Below are 24,722 nucleotides of genomic sequence, written 5' to 3'. Positions count from 1 at the left end.
AGCTCTCTGGGAGGCCGAGGCGGGCGGATTGCTCCAGGTCAGGAGTTCGAAACCAGCCTGAGCAAGAGCGAGACCCCGTCTCTACTAAAAATAGAAAGAAATTAATTGGCCAACTAATATATATAGAAAAACACAGCCGGGCGTGGTGGTGCATGCCTGTAGTCCCAACTACTCGGGAGGCTGAGGCAGCAGGATTGCTTGAGCCCGGAGATTGAGGTTGCTGTGAGCTAGGCTGACGCCATGGCACTCACTCTAGCCTGGGCAGCAAAACGAGACTCTGTCTCAAAAAAAAAAAAAAAAAAAGAACACAGGGGGGAGGGCGGCACGGGCAACACATGTCACCTGAATACTTGTACTCCCATCATCTGCTTGAAAAGAGAGAGAAAAGAAAATGCAATCCTAGAGGTAAGAGACACTTTTTAAAAATAATGAATCCGAAGAGAAAAGTAAAAGGAGGCCTGTGGAGCAGGTCTGGGTGTGACTCCGGATCCCCCAACATCAGGTGCCACCACCAAAGTTTCCTGCGTGTAGCCCATAGAACCCCAAAATCAACGGGACGAGTTCTGGTCACATACTCCCTCAAAATGACATCCTGGCCTTCTTCTGGAACTCCCTCCCCTCTCAGACTCTCAAGGTTTCCTCCAGCGTGTCGGTTCCCACAGAGCAGACCTTTGGTCTGAGACCTGACAGTCCAGATGCCACGCATGCTGCCGCGTGGCGGCGGTGTCGAGGCTTGGGACAAGAGGAGGCCCCACGGTGCGGGCTGGGGCGCCAGGCACCGCGCGGGCGCTGAGGGTGGGGGTGACCCCCACCCCGGGCCGCCGCCGCGCTCCCAGAAAGGGGACAGAACAAGAGGCAAGAAAAAAAAAAAAAAAAGCAGCAGCCTGTGGCACCCGGTATTCCCAGGCGGTCTCCCATCCAAGTACTAACCAGGCCCGACCCTGCTTAGCTTCCGAGACCAGACGAGATCGGGGGCGTTCAGGGTGGTGTGGCCCTAGACGGCGGCGGAGGGCGCCCCTGCCCCGCTCGAGAAGCCGAGCCTCTCTGGGCTTCCCCGCCGCCGCCTCCCGCCCCAGGCCCCGCGCCGGGCCGGGCCGGGCTGGTTGAGTTCGCCGGCCGGGTCCCGCTGGCTCCCAGGGACGGGGGTGATGGGCGGGGCGGGGCGGGGCGGGGCGGGGTGGGGGGCTGTCTCTCTATACACACACACACACACTCACACTCACTCACACTCACACAAGATGCGCCTCCACGGCTGGACTCGCCAAGGTGGAGCCCTCCCAGCCCCCCTCGTCTCCTCGCCCGGCCTCCTTCACCTACCCGCTGCCCACCCCCAGCGCGTCGCTGCCGCTGACTGCGCAGGCGCGGGACGCTCGCCCTTTGACCCCAGCCAGGGGCCGCCCTCCCCCACAACCCCTTTCAGCTGCGCCCCCCCCCTCGCCCTGTGGGTGGGCTGCCGCCTATTCCCCCGGGCCAGGGCTGGGGCACAGCCAGTGTATGGGGCGTCTCTCTCTGGGGATGTGTCCCATGGGTGGGGTGGGGTGGCGTGGTTTGGGGGGCGCTGAAGAAATCAGTCCCCTCCATCTCCTACCTCTGGAAAACGCCCAAGCCCGTGGAGAACTGCCGGCACCGCTTCGTGGGGGCCGGGACCCTCCTCCGTGTCCTCCTGTGGCCCAGTCCAAGGGGCCTGGGCCTGGCCGGGGCTGCATTGGACCCCGACCACCCTGGCGTGTGGACTCGCTAAAAATCGGCCATTAGATATTGGATTCCAGCTTCCTGGAGGTCATTTCACTAATGAGTGCACCGGAAAGAGTTTCCTAATCCATCTGTGAGGGTGGCAACTGAAAGAGAATTTTAAAGCTGACAGAATAGGCGAGGGAAGGCATAGGAGATTTCCACACCCAGCAAGGAAGACTGTCCCGAAATGGAAGAAAGAAACGAGCAAACAGAGACACCGGTAGCCCGCCCGGAAAAGAGTCTGCCCCTGAGAGAAAGCACCCTGACCAGGTTCACCCGTGGGTGGGTGGCGAGCTAGCGGCATTCAGAAGAGCGAGGCCCGCAGTCTGTGCGGAAGACACCTGCGCTCGGGTGTGTGTGGCGGCGCGATTCACAAGCAGCTCTAGACGTTAAACCCAGGAGAAGCCAGGGAGTTCCCAACGCCCCAGGTGTCCTCAGCCCACGACTGGCTGCTGTGGGAATGCGAAGCCCGGCTCCTTGTCTCAGAGCGGGGTTCCCAGGAGGATCAGGCTGAAGCTGGGACTTGGCCTCAAAGTGTCCCCTCGCATGGCCACCCCCTTCCCCTTCCTGCTCCTCTACTCCTGGTGCCCCTCCATCCAGGGGCCAGACCTTAAAGAGTCACCGCAAGAGAATCCTGGTCCCAAAGGAGCCTTCTGGGGGACCGGTGCTGAGAGAGGTTGTGGGCATGGCCCGCTGGGGCTCTGCCCGACCCAGGGCTGAGAGATGCCACCTCCCAGCTCTGGGTCCCTGCAGGAAGTGTTGGCAAGCACAGGGCCGGTCCTCCAAAGGCCCAGGTGCAGGGAGCCCAGGCCAAGCAGCCTGTGGAAGAAGCCACTTGCCGTGCCACCCCGGGAACAGGACTGCAGGCCCCGGCCCTTCCCACCTCCTCCTCCTCCTCCTCCTCCTCCCCCCCGCCCCGCCCCCACAGGGCACAGGGCTCAGAGACACCTCAGACTCTTGCTACCCAAAGTGCAAAGGGCATCAGTTGCTCCTCCAACCCCCCCACCACCGCCCAGCAGACCACGTTGTCCAGCCAGCCCCCGGGCCTCCCTGGGGTGCCCAGCACAAAAGTGCAGACACCCACCGGACCCTCAGTCTCAGTTTTCGGAGGTTTTTGCCACTCTAAGGACCCGCAGGCCAGCTGGGCCTTCGGGCAGGACAGAGAGCCCCGGAATCCGACGTGGAGAGCTGCGTGTACGTCCCCATGAGGAGGCGGTCCCCACCTCCGCGGCTCTCCCCTTGCGGGGAGCGGCAGCCCAGCCGGCAGCCGCAGGGCCTCAGGGAAGACACCAGGCTGGGCCCCCGCGGCACAGCGGGGGCACGTCCCCCGCACTCACGCGACTTAGGGACGGCTGCTGGAGACTGCTGCGGCCACCCTGCTGCCGGGTTTCTGGAGGGCTTCCTGGAAGCAGCATCCACACCAAGCCCTTGGAAGGCCCAGGCGACGGAGGAGCCGGTCAGGCAGGGGCCGAGGACGGTGAGAGGCCGGGCGGGAAGGAGCGTGTCAGGCAGGGGCAGAGGACGGTGACCGGCCGGGCGGGGAGGAGCCGGTCAGGCGGGGGCCCAGGACAGTGACGGGCCTGGCCGGGGAGGAGTGCGTCAGGCAGGGGCAGAGGAGACGGGCTGGGTAAGGGTTAGGGTTACAGTTAGGGCACAATTCACAATCCCAAAGACGTGGAAGCGACCCGAGTGCCCATCCATCCAGGAGTGCATCAATAAAATGTGGCGCGTGGACACCACGGAGTGCCATTCGGCTGTGAGGAGCAGCGGTGAGAGGGTGCCTCTCGTGTTCTCCTGGCCAGAGCTGGAACCCGTTCCAGTAAACCAAGTATCCCAAGAATGGACACACGAGCACCACGTGAGCGCGCTCACCAGCAAATTGGTACGAACGGATGGACGCCTAAGTGGACAGAGAGGAATCACCTTCATCGGGTGGGTGTCGGGCGGGTGGGGGGAGGGGAGGGGCATACACATCCATTAGGCATGGGGTGGGTGCGCACCGACTGGGGGATGGGCGCACTTGAAGCTCTGACCCGAGGGGGGAGGCTTGGAGAGGGCAAGGCACCCGACCTTAACATTGGTACCCCCACAATACGCTGGAACAACATGAGAGGTATATGAATAAGAACACAGGGGGGGCCGGGCGCGGTGGCTCACGCCTGTAATCCTAGCTCTCTGGGAGGCCGAGGCGGGCGGATTGCTCCAGGTCAGGAGTTCGAAACCAGCCTGAGCAAGAGCGAGACCCCGTCTCTACTAAAAATAGAAAGAAATTAATTGGCCAACTAATATATATAGAAAAACACAGCCGGGCGTGGTGGTGCATGCCTGTAGTCCCAACTACTCGGGAGGCTGAGGCAGCAGGATTGCTTGAGCCCGGAGATTGAGGTTGCTGTGAGCTAGGCTGACGCCATGGCACTCACTCTAGCCTGGGCAGCAAAACGAGACTCTGTCTCAAAAAAAAAAAAAAAAAAAGAACACAGGGGGGAGGGCGGCACGGGCAACACATGTCACCTGAATACTTGTACTCCCATCATCTGCTTGAAAAGAGAGAGAAAAGAAAATGCAATCCTAGAGGTAAGAGACACTTTTTAAAAATAATGAATCCGAAGAGAAAAGTAAAAGGAGGCCTGTGGAGCAGGTCTGGGTGTGACTCCGGATCCCCCAACATCAGGTGCCACCACCAAAGTTTCCTGCGTGTAGCCCATAGAACCCCAAAATCAACGGGACGAGTTCTGGTCACATACTCCCTCAAAATGACATCCTGGCCTTCTTCTGGAACTCCCTCCCCTCTCAGACTCTCAAGGTTTCCTCCAGCGTGTCGGTTCCCACAGAGCAGACCTTTGGTCTGAGACCTGACAGTCCAGATGCCACGCATGCTGCCGCGTGGCGGCGGTGTCGAGGCTTGGGACAAGAGGAGGCCCCACGGTGCGGGCTGGGGCGCCAGGCACCGCGCGGGCGCTGAGGGTGGGGGTGACCCCCACCCCGGGCCGCCGCCGCGCTCCCAGAAAGGGGACAGAACAAGAGGCAAGAAAAAAAAAAAAAAAAGCAGCAGCCTGTGGCACCCGGTATTCCCAGGCGGTCTCCCATCCAAGTACTAACCAGGCCCGACCCTGCTTAGCTTCCGAGACCAGACGAGATCGGGGGCGTTCAGGGTGGTGTGGCCCTAGACGGCGGCGGAGGGCGCCCCTGCCCCGCTCGAGAAGCCGAGCCTCTCTGGGCTTCCCCGCCGCCGCCTCCCGCCCCAGGCCCCGCGCCGGGCCGGGCCGGGCTGGTTGAGTTCGCCGGCCGGGTCCCGCTGGCTCCCAGGGACGGGGGTGATGGGCGGGGCGGGGCGGGGCGGGGCGGGGTGGGGGGCTGTCTCTCTATACACACACACACACACTCACACTCACTCACACTCACACAAGATGCGCCTCCACGGCTGGACTCGCCAAGGTGGAGCCCTCCCAGCCCCCCTCGTCTCCTCGCCCGGCCTCCTTCACCTACCCGCTGCCCACCCCCAGCGCGTCGCTGCCGCTGACTGCGCAGGCGCGGGACGCTCGCCCTTTGACCCCAGCCAGGGGCCGCCCTCCCCCACAACCCCTTTCAGCTGCGCCCCCCCCCTCGCCCTGTGGGTGGGCTGCCGCCTATTCCCCCGGGCCAGGGCTGGGGCACAGCCAGTGTATGGGGCGTCTCTCTCTGGGGATGTGTCCCATGGGTGGGGTGGGGTGGCGTGGTTTGGGGGGCGCTGAAGAAATCAGTCCCCTCCATCTCCTACCTCTGGAAAACGCCCAAGCCCGTGGAGAACTGCCGGCACCGCTTCGTGGGGGCCGGGACCCTCCTCCGTGTCCTCCTGTGGCCCAGTCCAAGGGGCCTGGGCCTGGCCGGGGCTGCATTGGACCCCGACCACCCTGGCGTGTGGACTCGCTAAAAATCGGCCATTAGATATTGGATTCCAGCTTCCTGGAGGTCATTTCACTAATGAGTGCACCGGAAAGAGTTTCCTAATCCATCTGTGAGGGTGGCAACTGAAAGAGAATTTTAAAGCTGACAGAATAGGCGAGGGAAGGCATAGGAGATTTCCACACCCAGCAAGGAAGACTGTCCCGAAATGGAAGAAAGAAACGAGCAAACAGAGACACCGGTAGCCCGCCCGGAAAAGAGTCTGCCCCTGAGAGAAAGCACCCTGACCAGGTTCACCCGTGGGTGGGTGGCGAGCTAGCGGCATTCAGAAGAGCGAGGCCCGCAGTCTGTGCGGAAGACACCTGCGCTCGGGTGTGTGTGGCGGCGCGATTCACAAGCAGCTCTAGACGTTAAACCCAGGAGAAGCCAGGGAGTTCCCAACGCCCCAGGTGTCCTCAGCCCACGACTGGCTGCTGTGGGAATGCGAAGCCCGGCTCCTTGTCTCAGAGCGGGGTTCCCAGGAGGATCAGGCTGAAGCTGGGACTTGGCCTCAAAGTGTCCCCTCGCATGGCCACCCCCTTCCCCTTCCTGCTCCTCTACTCCTGGTGCCCCTCCATCCAGGGGCCAGACCTTAAAGAGTCACCGCAAGAGAATCCTGGTCCCAAAGGAGCCTTCTGGGGGACCGGTGCTGAGAGAGGTTGTGGGCATGGCCCGCTGGGGCTCTGCCCGACCCAGGGCTGAGAGATGCCACCTCCCAGCTCTGGGTCCCTGCAGGAAGTGTTGGCAAGCACAGGGCCGGTCCTCCAAAGGCCCAGGTGCAGGGAGCCCAGGCCAAGCAGCCTGTGGAAGAAGCCACTTGCCGTGCCACCCCGGGAACAGGACTGCAGGCCCCGGCCCTTCCCACCTCCTCCTCCTCCTCCTCCTCCTCCCCCCCGCCCCGCCCCCACAGGGCACAGGGCTCAGAGACACCTCAGACTCTTGCTACCCAAAGTGCAAAGGGCATCAGTTGCTCCTCCAACCCCCCCACCACCGCCCAGCAGACCACGTTGTCCAGCCAGCCCCCGGGCCTCCCTGGGGTGCCCAGCACAAAAGTGCAGACACCCACCGGACCCTCAGTCTCAGTTTTCGGAGGTTTTTGCCACTCTAAGGACCCGCAGGCCAGCTGGGCCTTCGGGCAGGACAGAGAGCCCCGGAATCCGACGTGGAGAGCTGCGTGTACGTCCCCATGAGGAGGCGGTCCCCACCTCCGCGGCTCTCCCCTTGCGGGGAGCGGCAGCCCAGCCGGCAGCCGCAGGGCCTCAGGGAAGACACCAGGCTGGGCCCCCGCGGCACAGCGGGGGCGCGTCCCCCGCACTCACGCGACTTAGGGACGGCTGCTGGAGACTGCTGCGGCCACCCTGCTGCCGGGTTTCTGGAGGGCTTCCTGGAAGCAGCATCCACACCAAGCCCTTGGAAGGCCCAGGCGACGGAGGAGCCGGTCAGGCAGGGGCCGAGGACGGTGAGAGGCCGGGCGGGAAGGAGCGTGTCAGGCAGGGGCAGAGGACGGTGACCGGCCGGGCGGGGAGGAGCCGGTCAGGCGGGGGCCCAGGACAGTGACGGGCCTGGCCGGGGAGGAGTGCGTCAGGCAGGGGCAGAGGAGACGGGCTGGGTAAGGGTTAGGGTTACAGTTAGGGCACAATTCACAATCCCAAAGACGTGGAAGCGACCCGAGTGCCCATCCATCCAGGAGTGCATCAATAAAATGTGGCGCGTGGACACCACGGAGTGCCATTCGGCTGTGAGGAGCAGCGGTGAGAGGGCGCCTCTCGTGTTCTCCTGGCCAGAGCTGGAACCCGTTCCAGTAAACCAAGTATCCCAAGAATGGACACACGAGCACCACGTGAGCGCGCTCACCAGCAAATTGGTACGAACGGATGGACGCCTAAGTGGACAGAGAGGAATCACCTTCATCGGGTGGGTGTCGGGCGGGTGGGGGGAGGGGAGGGGCATACACATCCATTAGGCATGGGGTGGGTGCGCACCGACTGGGGGATGGGCGCACTTGAAGCTCTGACCCGAGGGGGGAGGCTTGGAGAGGGCAAGGCACCCGACCTTAACATTGGTACCCCCACAATACGCTGGAACAACATGAGAGGTATATGAATAAGAACACAGGGGGGGCCGGGCGCGGTGGCTCACGCCTGTAATCCTAGCTCTCTGGGAGGCCGAGGCGGGCGGATTGCTCCAGGTCAGGAGTTCGAAACCAGCCTGAGCAAGAGCGAGACCCCGTCTCTACTAAAAATAGAAAGAAATTAATTGGCCAACTAATATATATAGAAAAACACAGCCGGGCGTGGTGGTGCATGCCTGTAGTCCCAACTACTCGGGAGGCTGAGGCAGCAGGATTGCTTGAGCCCGGAGATTGAGGTTGCTGTGAGCTAGGCTGACGCCATGGCACTCACTCTAGCCTGGGCAGCAAAACGAGACTCTGTCTCAAAAAAAAAAAAAAAAAAAGAACACAGGGGGGAGGGCGGCACGGGCAACACATGTCACCTGAATACTTGTACTCCCATCATCTGCTTGAAAAGAGAGAGAAAAGAAAATGCAATCCTAGAGGTAAGAGACACTTTTTAAAAATAATGAATCCGAAGAGAAAAGTAAAAGGAGGCCTGTGGAGCAGGTCTGGGTGTGACTCCGGATCCCCCAACATCAGGTGCCACCACCAAAGTTTCCTGCGTGTAGCCCATAGAACCCCAAAATCAACGGGACGAGTTCTGGTCACATACTCCCTCAAAATGACATCCTGGCCTTCTTCTGGAACTCCCTCCCCTCTCAGACTCTCAAGGTTTCCTCCAGCGTGTCGGTTCCCACAGAGCAGACCTTTGGTCTGAGACCTGACGGTCCAGATGCCACGCATGCTGCCGCGTGGCGGCGGTGTCGAGGCTTGGGACAAGAGGAGGCCCCACGGTGCGGGCTGGGGCGCCAGGCACCGCGCGGGCGCTGAGGGTGGGGGTGACCCCCACCCCGGGCCGCCGCCGCGCTCCCAGAAAGGGGACAGAACAAGAGGCAAGAAAAAAAAAAAAAAAAGCAGCAGCCTGTGGCACCCGGTATTCCCAGGCGGTCTCCCATCCAAGTACTAACCAGGCCCGACCCTGCTTAGCTTCCGAGACCAGACGAGATCGGGGGCGTTCAGGGTGGTGTGGCCCTAGACGGCGGCGGAGGGCGCCCCTGCCCCGCTCGAGAAGCCGAGCCTCTCTGGGCTTCCCCGCCGCCGCCTCCCGCCCCAGGCCCCGCGCCGGGCCCGGCCGGGCTGGTTGAGTTCGCCGGCCGGGTCCCGCTGGCTCCCAGGGACGGGGGTGATGGGCGGGGCGGGGCGGGGCGGGGCGGGGTGGGGGGCTGTCTCTCTATACACACACACACACACTCACACTCACTCACACTCACACAAGATGCGCCTCCACGGCTGGACTCGCCAAGGTGGAGCCCTCCCAGCCCCCCTCGTCTCCTCGCCCGGCCTCCTTCACCTACCCGCTGCCCACCCCCAGCGCGTCGCTGCCGCTGACTGCGCAGGCGCGGGACGCTCGCCCTTTGACCCCAGCCAGGGGCCGCCCTCCCCCACAACCCCTTTCAGCTGCGCCCCCCCCCTCGCCCTGTGGGTGGGCTGCCGCCTATTCCCCCGGGCCAGGGCTGGGGCACAGCCAGTGTATGGGGCGTCTCTCTCTGGGGATGTGTCCCATGGGTGGGGTGGGGTGGCGTGGTTTGGGGGGCGCTGAAGAAATCAGTCCCCTCCATCTCCTACCTCTGGAAAACGCCCAAGCCCGTGGAGAACTGCCGGCACCGCTTCGTGGGGGCCGGGACCCTCCTCCGTGTCCTCCTGTGGCCCAGTCCAAGGGGCCTGGGCCTGGCCGGGGCTGCATTGGACCCCGACCACCCTGGCGTGTGGACTCGCTAAAAATCGGCCATTAGATATTGGATTCCAGCTTCCTGGAGGTCATTTCACTAATGAGTGCACCGGAAAGAGTTTCCTAATCCATCTGTGAGGGTGGCAACTGAAAGAGAATTTTAAAGCTGACAGAATAGGCGAGGGAAGGCATAGGAGATTTCCACACCCAGCAAGGAAGACTGTCCCGAAATGGAAGAAAGAAACGAGCAAACAGAGACACCGGTAGCCCGCCCGGAAAAGAGTCTGCCCCTGAGAGAAAGCACCCTGACCAGGTTCACCCGTGGGTGGGTGGCGAGCTAGCGGCATTCAGAAGAGCGAGGCCCGCAGTCTGTGCGGAAGACACCTGCGCTCGGGTGTGTGTGGCGGCGCGATTCACAAGCAGCTCTAGACGTTAAACCCAGGAGAAGCCAGGGAGTTCCCAACGCCCCAGGTGTCCTCAGCCCACGACTGGCTGCTGTGGGAATGCGAAGCCCGGCTCCTTGTCTCAGAGCGGGGTTCCCAGGAGGATCAGGCTGAAGCTGGGACTTGGCCTCAAAGTGTCCCCTCGCATGGCCACCCCCTTCCCCTTCCTGCTCCTCTACTCCTGGTGCCCCTCCATCCAGGGGCCAGACCTTAAAGAGTCACCGCAAGAGAATCCTGGTCCCAAAGGAGCCTTCTGGGGGACCGGTGCTGAGAGAGGTTGTGGGCATGGCCCGCTGGGGCTCTGCCCGACCCAGGGCTGAGAGATGCCACCTCCCAGCTCTGGGTCCCTGCAGGAAGTGTTGGCAAGCACAGGGCCGGTCCTCCAAAGGCCCAGGTGCAGGGAGCCCAGGCCAAGCAGCCTGTGGAAGAAGCCACTTGCCGTGCCACCCCGGGAACAGGACTGCAGGCCCCGGCCCTTCCCACCTCCTCCTCCTCCTCCTCCTCCTCCCCCCCGCCCCGCCCCCACAGGGCACAGGGCTCAGAGACACCTCAGACTCTTGCTACCCAAAGTGCAAAGGGCATCAGTTGCTCCTCCAACCCCCCCACCACCGCCCAGCAGACCACGTTGTCCAGCCAGCCCCCGGGCCTCCCTGGGGTGCCCAGCACAAAAGTGCAGACACCCACCGGACCCTCAGTCTCAGTTTTCGGAGGTTTTTGCCACTCTAAGGACCCGCAGGCCAGCTGGGCCTTCGGGCAGGACAGAGAGCCCCGGAATCCGACGTGGAGAGCTGCGTGTACGTCCCCATCAGGAGGCGGTCCCCACCTCCGCGGCTCTCCCCTTGCGGGGAGCGGCAGCCCAGCCGGCAGCCGCAGGGCCTCAGGGAAGACACCAGGCTGGGCCCCCGCGGCACAGCGGGGGCACGTCCCCCGCACTCACGCGACTTAGGGACGGCTGCTGGAGACTGCTGCGGCCACCCTGCTGCCGGGTTTCTGGAGGGCTTCCTGGAAGCAGCATCCACACCAAGCCCTTGGAAGGCCCAGGCGACGGAGGAGCCGGTCAGGCAGGGGCCGAGGACGGTGAGAGGCCGGGCGGGAAGGAGCGTGTCAGGCAGGGGCAGAGGACGGTGACCGGCCGGGCGGGGAGGAGCCGGTCAGGCGGGGGCCCAGGACAGTGACGGGCCTGGCCGGGGAGGAGTGCGTCAGGCAGGGGCAGAGGAGACGGGCTGGGTAAGGGTTAGGGTTACAGTTAGGGCACAATTCACAATCCCAAAGACGTGGAAGCGACCCGAGTGCCCATCCATCCAGGAGTGCATCAATAAAATGTGGCGCGTGGACACCACGGAGTGCCATTCGGCTGTGAGGAGCAGCGGTGAGAGGGCGCCTCTCGTGTTCTCCTGGCCAGAGCTGGAACCCGTTCCAGTAAACCAAGTATCCCAAGAATGGACACACGAGCACCACGTGAGCGCGCTCACCAGCAAATTGGTACGAACGGATGGACGCCTAAGTGGACAGAGAGGAATCACCTTCATCGGGTGGGTGTCGGGCGGGTGGGGGGAGGGGAGGGGCATACACATCCATTAGGCATGGGGTGGGTGCGCACCGACTGGGGGATGGGCGCACTTGAAGCTCTGACCCGAGGGGGGAGGCTTGGAGAGGGCAAGGCACCCGACCTTAACATTGGTACCCCCACAATACGCTGGAACAACATGAGAGGTATATGAATAAGAACACAGGGGGGGCCGGGCGCGGTGGCTCACGCCTGTAATCCTAGCTCTCTGGGAGGCCGAGGCGGGCGGATTGCTCCAGGTCAGGAGTTCGAAACCAGCCTGAGCAAGAGCGAGACCCCGTCTCTACTAAAAATAGAAAGAAATTAATTGGCCAACTAATATATATAGAAAAACACAGCCGGGCGTGGTGGTGCATGCCTGTAGTCCCAACTACTCGGGAGGCTGAGGCAGCAGGATTGCTTGAGCCCGGAGATTGAGGTTGCTGTGAGCTAGGCTGACGCCATGGCACTCACTCTAGCCTGGGCAGCAAAACGAGACTCTGTCTCAAAAAAAAAAAAAAAAAAAGAACACAGGGGGGAGGGCGGCACGGGCAACACATGTCACCTGAATACTTGTACTCCCATCATCTGCTTGAAAAGAGAGAGAAAAGAAAATGCAATCCTAGAGGTAAGAGACACTTTTTAAAAATAATGAATCCGAAGAGAAAAGTAAAAGGAGGCCTGTGGAGCAGGTCTGGGTGTGACTCCGGATCCCCCAACATCAGGTGCCACCACCAAAGTTTCCTGCGTGTAGCCCATAGAACCCCAAAATCAACGGGACGAGTTCTGGTCACATACTCCCTCAAAATGACATCCTGGCCTTCTTCTGGAACTCCCTCCCCTCTCAGACTCTCAAGGTTTCCTCCAGCGTGTCGGTTCCCACAGAGCAGACCTTTAGTCTGAGACCTGACAGTCCAGATGCCACGCATGCTGCCGCGTGGCGGCGGTGTCGAGGCTTGGGACAAGAGGAGGCCCCACGGTGCGGGCTGGGGCGCCAGGCACCGCGCGGGCGCTGAGGGTGGGGGTGACCCCCACCCCGGGCCGCCGCCGCGCTCCCAGAAAGGGGACAGAACAAGAGGCAAGAAAAAAAAAAAAAAAAAGCAGCAGCCTGTGGCACCCGGTATTCCCAGGCGGTCTCCCATCCAAGTACTAACCAGGCCCGACCCTGCTTAGCTTCCGAGACCAGACGAGATCGGGGGCGTTCAGGGTGGTGTGGCCCTAGACGGCGGCGGAGGGCGCCCCTGCCCCGCTCGAGAAGCCGAGCCTCTCTGGGCTTCCCCGCCGCCGCCTCCCGCCCCAGGCCCCGCGCCGGGCCGGGCCGGGCTGGTTGAGTTCGCCGGCCGGGTCCCGCTGGCTCCCAGGGACGGGGGTGATGGGCGGGGCGGGGCGGGGCGGGGCGGGGTGGGGGGCTGTCTCTCTATACACACACACACACACTCACACTCACTCACACTCACACAAGATGCGCCTCCACGGCTGGACTCGCCAAGGTGGAGCCCTCCCAGCCCCCCTCGTCTCCTCGCCCGGCCTCCTTCACCTACCCGCTGCCCACCCCCAGCGCGTCGCTGCCGCTGACTGCGCAGGCGCGGGACGCTCGCCCTTTGACCCCAGCCAGGGGCCGCCCTCCCCCACAACCCCTTTCAGCTGCGCCCCCCCCCCTCGCCCTGTGGGTGGGCTGCCGCCTATTCCCCCGGGCCAGGGCTGGGGCACAGCCAGTGTATGGGGCGTCTCTCTCTGGGGATGTGTCCCATGGGTGGGGTGGGGTGGCGTGGTTTGGGGGGCGCTGAAGAAATCAGTCCCCTCCATCTCCTACCTCTGGAAAACGCCCAAGCCCGTGGAGAACTGCCGGCACCGCTTCGTGGGGGCCGGGACCCTCCTCCGTGTCCTCCTGTGGCCCAGTCCAAGGGGCCTGGGCCTGGCCGGGGCTGCATTGGACCCCGACCACCCTGGCGTGTGGACTCGCTAAAAATCGGCCATTAGATATTGGATTCCAGCTTCCTGGAGGTCATTTCACTAATGAGTGCACCGGAAAGAGTTTCCTAATCCATCTGTGAGGGTGGCAACTGAAAGAGAATTTTAAAGCTGACAGAATAGGCGAGGGAAGGCATAGGAGATTTCCACACCCAGCAAGGAAGACTGTCCCGAAATGGAAGAAAGAAACGAGCAAACAGAGACACCGGTAGCCCGCCCGGAAAAGAGTCTGCCCCTGAGAGAAAGCACCCTGACCAGGTTCACCCGTGGGTGGGTGGCGAGCTAGCGGCATTCAGAAGAGCGAGGCCCGCAGTCTGTGCGGAAGACACCTGCGCTCGGGTGTGTGTGGCGGCGCGATTCACAAGCAGCTCTAGACGTTAAACCCAGGAGAAGCCAGGGAGTTCCCAACGCCCCAGGTGTCCTCAGCCCACGACTGGCTGCTGTGGGAATGCGAAGCCCGGCTCCTTGTCTCAGAGCGGGGTTCCCAGGAGGATCAGGCTGAAGCTGGGACTTGGCCTCAAAGTGTCCCCTCGCATGGCCACCCCCTTCCCCTTCCTGCTCCTCTACTCCTGGTGCCCCTCCATCCAGGGGCCAGACCTTAAAGAGTCACCGCAAGAGAATCCTGGTCCCAAAGGAGCCTTCTGGGGGACCGGTGCTGAGAGAGGTTGTGGGCATGGCCCGCTGGGGCTCTGCCCGACCCAGGGCTGAGAGATGCCACCTCCCAGCTCTGGGTCCCTGCAGGAAGTGTTGGCAAGCACAGGGCCGGTCCTCCAAAGGCCCAGGTGCAGGGAGCCCAGGCCAAGCAGCCTGTGGAAGAAGCCACTTGCCGTGCCACCCCGGGAACAGGACTGCAGGCCCCGGCCCTTCCCACCTCCTCCTCCTCCTCCTCCTCCTCCCCCCCGCCCCGCCCCCACAGGGCACAGGGCTCAGAGACACCTCAGACTCTTGCTACCCAAAGTGCAAAGGGCATCAGTTGCTCCTCCAACCCCCCCACCACCGCCCAGCAGACCACGTTGTCCAGCCAGCCCCCGGGCCTCCCTGGGGTGCCCAGCACAAAAGTGCAGACACCCACCGGACCCTCAGTCTCAGTTTTCGGAGGTTTTTGCCACTCTAAGGACCCGCAGGCCAGCTGGGCCTTCGGGCAGGACAGAGAGCCCCGGAATCCGACGTGGAGAGCTGCGTGTACGTCCCCATCAGGAGGCGGTCCCCACCTCCGCGGCTCTCCCCTTGCGGGGAGCGGCAGCCCAGCCGGCAGCCGCAGGGCCTCAGGGAAGACACCAGGCTGGGCCCCCGCGGCACAGCGGGGGCACGTCCCCCGCACTCACGCGACTTAGGGACGGCTGCTGGAGACTGCTGCGGCCACCCTGCTGCCGGGTTTCTGGAGGGCTTCCTGGAAGCAGCATCCACACCAAGCCCTTGGAAGGCCCAGGCGACGGAGGAGCCGGTCAGGCAGGGGCCGAGGACGGTGAGAGGCCGGGCGGGAAGGAGCGTGTCAGGCAGGGGCAGAGGACGGTGACCGGCCGGGCGGGGAGGAGCCGGTCAGGCGGGGGCCCAGGACAGTGACGGGCCTGGCCGGGGAGGAGTGCGTCAGGCAGGGGCAGAGGAGACGGGCTGGGTAAGGGTTAGGGTTACAGTTAGGGCACAATTCACAATCCCAAAGACGTGGAAGCGACCCGAGTGCCCATCCATCCAGGAGTGCATCAATAAAATGTGGCGCGTGGACACCACGGAGTGCCATTCGGCTGTGAGGAGCAGCGGTGAGAGGGCGCCTCTCGTGTTCTCCTGGCCAGAGCTGGAACCCGTTCCAGTAAACCAAGTATCCCAAGAATGGACACACGAGCACCACGTGAGCGCGCTCACCAGCAAATTGGTACGAACGGATGGACGCCTAAGTGGACAGAGAGGAATCACCTTCATCGGGTGGGTGTCGGGCGGGTGGGGGGAGGGGAGGGGCATACACATCCATTAGGCATGGGGTGGGTGCGCACCGACTGGGGGATGGGCGCACTTGAAGCTCTGACCCGAGGGGGGAGGCTTGGAGAGGGCAAGGCACCCGACCTTAACATTGGTACCCCCACAATACGCTGGAACAACATGAGAGGTATATGAATAAGAACACAGGGGGGGCCGGGCGCGGTGGCTCACGCCTGTAATCCTAGCTCTCTGGGAGGCCGAGGCGGGCGGATTGCTCCAGGTCAGGAGTTCGAAACCAGCCTGAGCAAGAGCGAGACCCCGTCTCTACTAAAAATAGAAAGAAATTAATTGGCCAACTAATATATATAGAAAAACACAGCCGGGCGTGGTGGTGCATGCCTGTAGTCCCAACTACTCGGGAGGCTGAGGCAGCAGGATTGCTTGAGCCCGGAGATTGAGGTTGCTGTGAGCTAGGCTGACGCCATGGCACTCACTCTAGCCTGGGCAGCAAAACGAGACTCTGTCTCAAAAAAAAAAAAAAAAAAAGAACACAGGGGGGAGGGCGGCACGGGCAACACATGTCACCTGAATACTTGTACTCCCATCATCTGCTTGAAAAGAGAGAGAAAAGAAAATGCAATCCTAGAGGTAAGAGACACTTTTTAAAAATAATGAATCCGAAGAGAAAAGTAAAAGGAGGCCTGTGGAGCAGGTCTGGGTGTGACTCCGGATCCCCCAACATCAGGTGCCACCACCAAAGTTTCCTGCGTGTAGCCCATAGAACCCCAAAATCAACGGGACGAGTTCTGGTCACATACTCCCTCAAAATGACATCCTGGCCTTCTTCTGGAACTCCCTCCCCTCTCAGACTCTCAAGGTTTCCTCCAGCGTGTCGGTTCCCACAGAGCAGACCTTTGGTCTGAGACCTGACGGTCCAGATGCCACGCATGCTGCCGCGTGGCGGCGGTGTCGAGGCTTGGGACAAGAGGAGGCCCCACGGTGCGGGCTGGGGCGCCAGGCACCGCGCGGGCGCTGAGGGTGGGGGTGACCCCCACCCCGGGCCGCCGCCGCGCTCCCAGAAAGGGGACAGAACAAGAGGCAAGAAAAAAAAAAAAAAAAGCAGCAGCCTGTGGCACCCGGTATTCCCAGGCGGTCTCCCATCCAAGTACTAACCAGGCCCGACCCTGCTTAGCTTCCGAGACCAGACGAGATCGGGGGCGTTCAGGGTGGTGTGGCCCTAGACGGCGGCGGAGGGCGCCCCTGCCCCGCTCGAGAAGCCGAGCCTCTCTGGGCTTCCCCGCCGCCGCCTCCCGCCCCAGGCCCCGCGCCGGGCCGGGCCGGGCTGGTTGAGTTCGCCGGCCGGGTCCCGCTGGCTCCCAGGGACGGGGGTGATGGGCGGGGCGGGGCGGGGCGGGGCGGGGTGGGGGGCTGTCTCTCTATACACACACACACACACTCACACTCACTCACACTCACACAAGATGCGCCTCCACGGCTGGACTCGCCAAGGTGGAGCCCTCCCAGCCCCCCTCGTCTCCTCGCCCGGCCTCCTTCACCTACCCGCTGCCCACCCCCAGCGCGTCGCTGCCGCTGACTGCGCAGGCGCGGGACGCTCGCCCTTTGACCCCAGCCAGGGGCCGCCCTCCCCCACAACCCCTTTCAGCTGCGCCCCCCCCCTCGCCCTGTGGGTGGGCTGCCGCCTATTCCCCCGGGCCAGGGCTGGGGCACAGCCAGTGTATGGGGCGTCTCTCTCTGGGGATGTGTCCCATGGGTGGGGTGGGGTGGCGTGGTTTGGGGGGCGCTGAAGAAATCAGTCCCCTCCATCTCCTACCTCTGGAAAACGCCCAAGCCCGTGGAGAACTGCCGGCACCGCTTCGTGGGGGCCGGGACCCTCCTCCGTGTCCTCCTGTGGCCCAGTCCAAGGGGCCTGGGCCTGGCCGGGGCTGCATTGGACCCCGACCACCCTGGCGTGTGGACTCGCTAAAAATCGGCCATTAGATATTGGATTCCAGCTTCCTGGAGGTCATTTCACTAATGAGTGCACCGGAAAGAGTTTCCTAATCCATCTGTGAGGGTGGCAACTGAAAGAGAATTTTAAAGCTGACAGAATAGGCGAGGGAAGGCATAGGAGATTTCCACACCCAGCAAGGAAGACTGTCCCGAAATGGAAGAAAGAAACGAGCAAACAGAGACACCGGTAGCCCGCCCGGAAAAGAGTCTGCCCCTGAGAGAAAGCACCCTGACCAGGTTCACCCGTGGGTGGGTGGCGAGCTAGCGGCATTCAGAAGAGCGAGGCCCGCAGTCTGTGCGGAAGACACCTGCGCTCGGGTGTGTGTGGCGGCGCGATTCACAAGCAGCTCTAGACGTTAAACCCAGGAGAAGCCAGGGAGTTCCCAACGCCCCAGGTGTCCTCAGCCCACGACTGGCTGCTGTGGGAATGCGAAGCCCGGCTCCTTGTCTCAGAGCGGGGTTCCCAGGAGGATCAGGCTGAAGCTGGGACTTGGCCTCAAAGTGTCCCCTCGCATGGCCACCCCCTTCCCCTTCCTGCTCCTCTACTCCTGGTGCCCCTCCATCCAGGGGCCAGACCTTAAAGAGTCACCGCAAGAGAATCCTGGTCCCAAAGGAGCCTTCTGGGGGACCGGTGCTGAGAGAGGTTGTGGGCATGGCCCGCTGGGGCTCTGCCCGACCCAGGGCTGAGAGATGCCACCTCCCAGCTCTGGGTCCCTGCAGGAAGTGTTGGCAAGCACAGGGCCGGTCCTCCAAAGGCCCAGGTGCAGGGAGCCCAGGCCAAGCAGCCTGTGGAAGAAGCCACTTGCCGTGCCACCCCGGGAACAGGACTGCAGGCCCCGGCCCTTCCCACCTCCTCCTCCTCCTCCTCCTCCTCCCCCCCGCCCCGCCCCCACAGGGCACAGGGCTCAGAGACACCTCAGACTCTTGCTACCCAAAGTGCAAAGGGCATCAGTTGCTCCTCCAACCCCCCCACCACCGCCCAGCAGACCACGTTGTCCAGCCAGCCCCCGGGCCTCCCTGGGGTGCCCAGCACAAAAGTGCAGACACCCACCGGACCCTCAGTCTCAGTTTTCGGAGGTTTTTGCCACTCTAAGGACCCGCAGGCCAGCTGGGCCTTCGGGCAGGACAGAGAGCCCCGGAATCCGACGTGGAGAGCTGCGTGTACGTCCCCATGAGGAGGCGGTCCCCACCTCCGCGGCTCTCCCCTTGCGGGGAGCGGCAGCCCAGCCGGCAGCCGCAGGGCCTCAGGGAAGACACCAGGCTGGGCCCCCGCGGCACAGCGGGGGCACGTCCCCCGCACTCACGCGACTTAGGGACGGCTGCTGGAGACTGCTGCGGCCACCCTGCTGCCGGGTTTCTGGAGGGCTTCCTGGAAGCAGCATCCACACCAAGCCCTTGGAAGGCCCAGGCGACGGAGGAGCCGGTCAGGCAGGGGCCGAGGACGGTGAGAGGCCGGGCGGGAAGGAGCGTGTCAGGCAGGGGCAGAGGACGGTGACCGGCCGGGCGGGGAGGAGCCGGTCAGGCGGGGGCCCAGGACAGTGACGGGCCTGGCCGGGGAGGAGTGCGTCAGGCAGGGGCAGAGGAGACGGGCTGGGTAAGGGTTAGGGTTACAGTTAGGGCACAATTCACAATCCCAAAGACGTGGAAGCGACCCGAGTGCCCATCCATCCAGGAGTGCATCAATAAAATGTGGCGCGTGGACACCACGGAGTGCCATTCGGCTGTGAGGAGCAGCGGTGAGAGGGTGCCTCTCGTGTTCTCCTGGCCAGAGCTGGAACCCGTTCCAGTAAACCAAGTATCCCAAGAATGGACACACGAGCACCACGTGAGCGCGCTCACCAGCAAATTGGTACGAACGGATGGACGCCTAAGTGGACAGAGAGGAATCACCTTCATCGGGTGGGTGTCGGGCGGGTGGGGGGAGGGGAGGGGCATACACATCCATTAGGCATGGGGTGGGTGCGCACCGACTGGGGGATGGGCGCACTTGAAGCTCTGACCCGAGGGGGGAGGCTTGGAGAGGGCAAGGCACCCGACCTTAACATTGGTACCCCCACAATACGCTGGAACAACATGAGAGGTATATGAATAAGAACACAGGGGGGGCCGGGCGCGGTGGCTCACGCCTGTAATCCTAGCTCTCTGGGAGGCCGAGGCGGGCGGATTGCTCCAGGTCAGGAGTTCGAAACCAGCCTGAGCAAGAGCGAGACCCCGTCTCTACTAAAAATAGAAAGAAATTAATTGGCCAACTAATATATATAGAAAAACACAGCCGGGCGTGGTGGTGCATGCCTGTAGTCCCAACTACTCGGGAGGCTGAGGCAGCAGGATTGCTTGAGCCCGGAGATTGAGGTTGCTGTGAGCTAGGCTGACGCCATGGCACTCACTCTAGCCTGGGCAGCAAAACGAGACTCTGTCTCAAAAAAAAAAAAAAAAAAAGAACACAGGGGGGAGGGCGGCACGGGCAACACATGTCACCTGAATACTTGTACTCCCATCATCTGCTTGAAAAGAGAGAGAAAAGAAAATGCAATCCTAGAGGTAAGAGACACTTTTTAAAAATAATGAATCCGAAGAGAAAAGTAAAAGGAGGCCTGTGGAGCAGGTCTGGGTGTGACTCCGGATCCCCCAACATCAGGTGCCACCACCAAAGTTTCCTGCGTGTAGCCCATAGAACCCCAAAATCAACGGGACGAGTTCTGGTCACATACTCCCTCAAAATGACATCCTGGCCTTCTTCTGGAACTCCCTCCCCTCTCAGACTCTCAAGGTTTCCTCCAGCGTGTCGGTTCCCACAGAGCAGACCTTTGGTCTGAGACCTGACAGTCCAGATGCCACGCATGCTGCCGCGTGGCGGCGGTGTCGAGGCTTGGGACAAGAGGAGGCCCCACGGTGCGGGCTGGGGCGCCAGGCACCGCGCGGGCGCTGAGGGTGGGGGTGACCCCCACCCCGGGCCGCCGCCGCGCTCCCAGAAAGGGGACAGAACAAGAGGCAAGAAAAAAAAAAAAAAAAGCAGCAGCCTGTGGCACCCGGTATTCCCAGGCGGTCTCCCATCCAAGTACTAACCAGGCCCGACCCTGCTTAGCTTCCGAGACCAGACGAGATCGGGGGCGTTCAGGGTGGTGTGGCCCTAGACGGCGGCGGAGGGCGCCCCTGCCCCGCTCGAGAAGCCGAGCCTCTCTGGGCTTCCCCGCCGCCGCCTCCCGCCCCAGGCCCCGCGCCGGGCCGGGCCGGGCTGGTTGAGTTCGCCGGCCGGGTCCCGCTGGCTCCCAGGGACGGGGGTGATGGGCGGGGCGGGGCGGGGCGGGGCGGGGTGGGGGGCTGTCTCTCTATACACACACACACACACTCACACTCACTCACACTCACACAAGATGCGCCTCCACGGCTGGACTCGCCAAGGTGGAGCCCTCCCAGCCCCCCTCGTCTCCTCGCCCGGCCTCCTTCACCTACCCGCTGCCCACCCCCAGCGCGTCGCTGCCGCTGACTGCGCAGGCGCGGGACGCTCGCCCTTTGACCCCAGCCAGGGGCCGCCCTCCCCCACAACCCCTTTCAGCTGCGCCCCCCCCCTCGCCCTGTGGGTGGGCTGCCGCCTATTCCCCCGGGCCAGGGCTGGGGCACAGCCAGTGTATGGGGCGTCTCTCTCTGGGGATGTGTCCCATGGGTGGGGTGGGGTGGCGTGGTTTGGGGGGCGCTGAAGAAATCAGTCCCCTCCATCTCCTACCTCTGGAAAACGCCCAAGCCCGTGGAGAACTGCCGGCACCGCTTCGTGGGGGCCGGGACCCTCCTCCGTGTCCTCCTGTGGCCCAGTCCAAGGGGCCTGGGCCTGGCCGGGGCTGCATTGGACCCCGACCACCCTGGCGTGTGGACTCGCTAAAAATCGGCCATTAGATATTGGATTCCAGCTTCCTGGAGGTCATTTCACTAATGAGTGCACCGGAAAGAGTTTCCTAATCCATCTGTGAGGGTGGCAACTGAAAGAGAATTTTAAAGCTGACAGAATAGGCGAGGGAAGGCATAGGAGATTTCCACACCCAGCAAGGAAGACTGTCCCGAAATGGAAGAAAGAAACGAGCAAACAGAGACACCGGTAGCCCGCCCGGAAAAGAGTCTGCCCCTGAGAGAAAGCACCCTGACCAGGTTCACCCGTGGGTGGGTGGCGAGCTAGCGGCATTCAGAAGAGCGAGGCCCGCAGTCTGTGCGGAAGACACCTGCGCTCGGGTGTGTGTGGCGGCGCGATTCACAAGCAGCTCTAGACGTTAAACCCAGGAGAAGCCAGGGAGTTCCCAACGCCCCAGGTGTCCTCAGCCCACGACTGGCTGCTGTGGGAATGCGAAGCCCGGCTCCTTGTCTCAGAGCGGGGTTCCCAGGAGGATCAGGCTGAAGCTGGGACTTGGCCTCAAAGTGTCCCCTCGCATGGCCACCCCCTTCCCCTTCCTGCTCCTCTACTCCTGGTGCCCCTCCATCCAGGGGCCAGACCTTAAAGAGTCACCGCAAGAGAATCCTGGTCCCAAAGGAGCCTTCTGGGGGACCGGTGCTGAGAGAGGTTGTGGGCATGGCCCGCTGGGGCTCTGCCCGACCCAGGGCTGAGAGATGCCACCTCCCAGCTCTGGGTCCCTGCAGGAAGTGTTGGCAAGCACAGGGCCGGTCCTCCAAAGGCCCAGGTGCAGGGAGCCCAGGCCAAGCAGCCTGTGGAAGAAGCCACTTGCCGTGCCACCCCGGGAACAGGACTGCAGGCCCCGGCCCTTCCCACCTCCTCCTCCTCCTCCTCCTCCTCCCCCCCGCCCCGCCCCCACAGGGCACAGGGCTCAGAGACACCTCAGACTCTTGCTACCCAAAGTGCAAAGGGCATCAGTTGCTCCTCCAACCCCCCCACCACCGCCCAGCAGACCACGTTGTCCAGCCAGCCCCCGGGCCTCCCTGGGGTGCCCAGCACAAAAGTGCAGACACCCACCGGACCCTCAGTCTCAGTTTTCGGAGGTTTTTGCCACTCTAAGGACCCGCAGGCCAGCTGGGCCTTCGGGCAGGACAGAGAGCCCCGGAATCCGACGTGGAGAGCTGCGTGTACGTCCCCATCAGGAGGCGGTCCCCACCTCCGCGGCTCTCCCCTTGCGGGGAGCGGCAGCCCAGCCGGCAGCCGCAGGGCCTCAGGGAAGACACCAGGCTGGGCCCCCGCGGCACAGCGGGGGCGCGTCCCCCGCACTCACGCGACTTAGGGACGGCTGCTGGAGACTGCTGCGGCCACCCTGCTGCCGGGTTTCTGGAGGGCTTCCTGGAAGCAGCATCCACACCAAGCCCTTGGAAGGCCCAGGCGACGGAGGAGCCGGTCAGGCAGGGGCCGAGGACGGTGAGAGGCCGGGCGGGAAGGAGCGTGTCAGGCAGGGGCAGAGGACGGTGACCGGCCGGGCGGGGAGGAGCCGGTCAGGCGGGGGCCCAGGACAGTGACGGGCCTGGCCGGGGAGGAGTGCGTCAGGCAGGGGCAGAGGAGACGGGCTGGGTAAGGGTTAGGGTTACAGTTAGGGCACAATTCACAATCCCAAAGACGTGGAAGCGACCCGAGTGCCCATCCATCCAGGAGTGCATCAATAAAATGTGGCGCGTGGACACCACGGAGTGCCATTCGGCTGTGAGGAGCAGCGGTGAGAGGGCGCCTCTCGTGTTCTCCTGGCCAGAGCTGGAACCCGTTCCAGTAAACCAAGTATCCCAAGAATGGACACACGAGCACCACGTGAGCGCGCTCACCAGCAAATTGGTACGAACGGATGGACGCCTAAGTGGACAGAGAGGAATCACCTTCATCGGGTGGGTGTCGGGCGGGTGGGGGGAGGGGAGGGGCATACACATCCATTAGGCATGGGGTGGGTGCGCACCGACTGGGGGATGGGCGCACTTGAAGCTCTGACCCGAGGGGGGAGGCTTGGAGAGGGCAAGGCACCCGACCTTAACATTGGTACCCCCACAATACGCTGGAACAACATGAGAGGTATATGAATAAGAACACAGGGGGGGCCGGGCGCGGTGGCTCACGCCTGTAATCCTAGCTCTCTGGGAGGCCGAGGCGGGCGGATTGCTCCAGGTCAGGAGTTCGAAACCAGCCTGAGCAAGAGCGAGACCCCGTCTCTACTAAAAATAGAAAGAAATTAATTGGCCAACTAATATATATAGAAAAACACAGCCGGGCGTGGTGGTGCATGCCTGTAGTCCCAACTACTCGGGAGGCTGAGGCAGCAGGATTGCTTGAGCCCGGAGATTGAGGTTGCTGTGAGCTAGGCTGACGCCATGGCACTCACTCTAGCCTGGGCAGCAAAACGAGACTCTGTCTCAAAAAAAAAAAAAAAAAAAGAACACAGGGGGGAGGGCGGCACGGGCAACACATGTCACCTGAATACTTGTACTCCCATCATCTGCTTGAAAAGAGAGAGAAAAGAAAATGCAATCCTAGAGGTAAGAGACACTTTTTAAAAATAATGAATCCGAAGAGAAAAGTAAAAGGAGGCCTGTGGAGCAGGTCTGGGTGTGACTCCGGATCCCCCAACATCAGGTGCCACCACCAAAGTTTCCTGCGTGTAGCCCATAGAACCCCAAAATCAACGGGACGAGTTCTGGTCACATACTCCCTCAAAATGACATCCTGGCCTTCTTCTGGAACTCCCTCCCCTCTCAGACTCTCAAGGTTTCCTCCAGCGTGTCGGTTCCCACAGAGCAGACCTTTGGTCTGAGACCTGACAGTCCAGATGCCACGCATGCTGCCGCGTGGCGGCGGTGTCGAGGCTTGGGACAAGAGGAGGCCCCACGGTGCGGGCTGGGGCGCCAGGCACCGCGCGGGCGCTGAGGGTGGGGGTGACCCCCACCCCGGGCCGCCGCCGCGCTCCCAGAAAGGGGACAGAACAAGAGGCAAGAAAAAAAAAAAAAAAGCAGCAGCCTGTGGCACCCGGTATTCCCAGGCGGTCTCCCATCCAAGTACTAACCAGGCCCGACCCTGCTTAGCTTCCGAGACCAGACGAGATCGGGGGCGTTCAGGGTGGTGTGGCCCTAGACGGCGGCGGAGGGCGCCCCTGCCCCGCTCGAGAAGCCGAGCCTCTCTGGGCTTCCCCGCCGCCGCCTCCCGCCCCAGGCCCCGCGCCGGGCCGGGCCGGGCTGGTTGAGTTCGCCGGCCGGGTCCCGCTGGCTCCCAGGGACGGGGGTGATGGGCGGGGCGGGGCGGGGCGGGGCGGGGTGGGGGGCTGTCTCTCTATACACACACACACACACTCACACTCACTCACACTCACACAAGATGCGCCTCCACGGCTGGACTCGCCAAGGTGGAGCCCTCCCAGCCCCCCTCGTCTCCTCGCCCGG

General features: G+C 62.9%; 7 non-coding genes across 7 annotated transcripts; all 7 read right to left on the bottom strand.

Annotated features, from left to right (window-relative positions):
* Positions 1-881: 881 nt before the first annotated feature.
* Positions 882-1,000, bottom strand: LOC142864934 (5S ribosomal RNA). The gene has a single exon (XR_012915229.1). It is a non-coding gene; the product is annotated as a 5S ribosomal RNA (ribosomal RNA).
* Positions 1,001-4,784: 3,784 nt separating this feature from the next.
* Positions 4,785-4,903, bottom strand: LOC142864933 (5S ribosomal RNA). The gene has a single exon (XR_012915228.1). It is a non-coding gene; the product is annotated as a 5S ribosomal RNA (ribosomal RNA).
* A 3,784-nt stretch (positions 4,904-8,687) lies between these two features.
* Positions 8,688-8,806, bottom strand: LOC142864932 (5S ribosomal RNA). The gene has a single exon (XR_012915227.1). It is a non-coding gene; the product is annotated as a 5S ribosomal RNA (ribosomal RNA).
* A 3,785-nt stretch (positions 8,807-12,591) lies between these two features.
* LOC142864931 (5S ribosomal RNA) lies at positions 12,592-12,710 on the bottom strand. The gene has a single exon (XR_012915226.1). It is a non-coding gene; the product is annotated as a 5S ribosomal RNA (ribosomal RNA).
* Positions 12,711-16,495: 3,785 nt separating this feature from the next.
* On the bottom strand, positions 16,496-16,614 carry LOC142864930 (5S ribosomal RNA). Its single transcript, XR_012915225.1, has one exon. It is a non-coding gene; the product is annotated as a 5S ribosomal RNA (ribosomal RNA).
* A 3,784-nt stretch (positions 16,615-20,398) lies between these two features.
* On the bottom strand, positions 20,399-20,517 carry LOC142864919 (5S ribosomal RNA). Its single transcript, XR_012915224.1, has one exon. It is a non-coding gene; the product is annotated as a 5S ribosomal RNA (ribosomal RNA).
* A 3,783-nt stretch (positions 20,518-24,300) lies between these two features.
* On the bottom strand, positions 24,301-24,419 carry LOC142864908 (5S ribosomal RNA). Its single transcript, XR_012915218.1, has one exon. It is a non-coding gene; the product is annotated as a 5S ribosomal RNA (ribosomal RNA).
* Positions 24,420-24,722: the final 303 nt, after the last annotated feature.

Source organism: Microcebus murinus, chromosome 27, assembly GCF_040939455.1.
Source record: "Microcebus murinus isolate Inina chromosome 27, M.murinus_Inina_mat1.0, whole genome shotgun sequence".
NCBI lineage: Eukaryota > Metazoa > Chordata > Mammalia > Primates > Cheirogaleidae > Microcebus > Microcebus murinus.
Note: the sequence above shows the minus strand (reverse complement) of the source record. Positions and strands in the feature narration are given on the sequence as shown.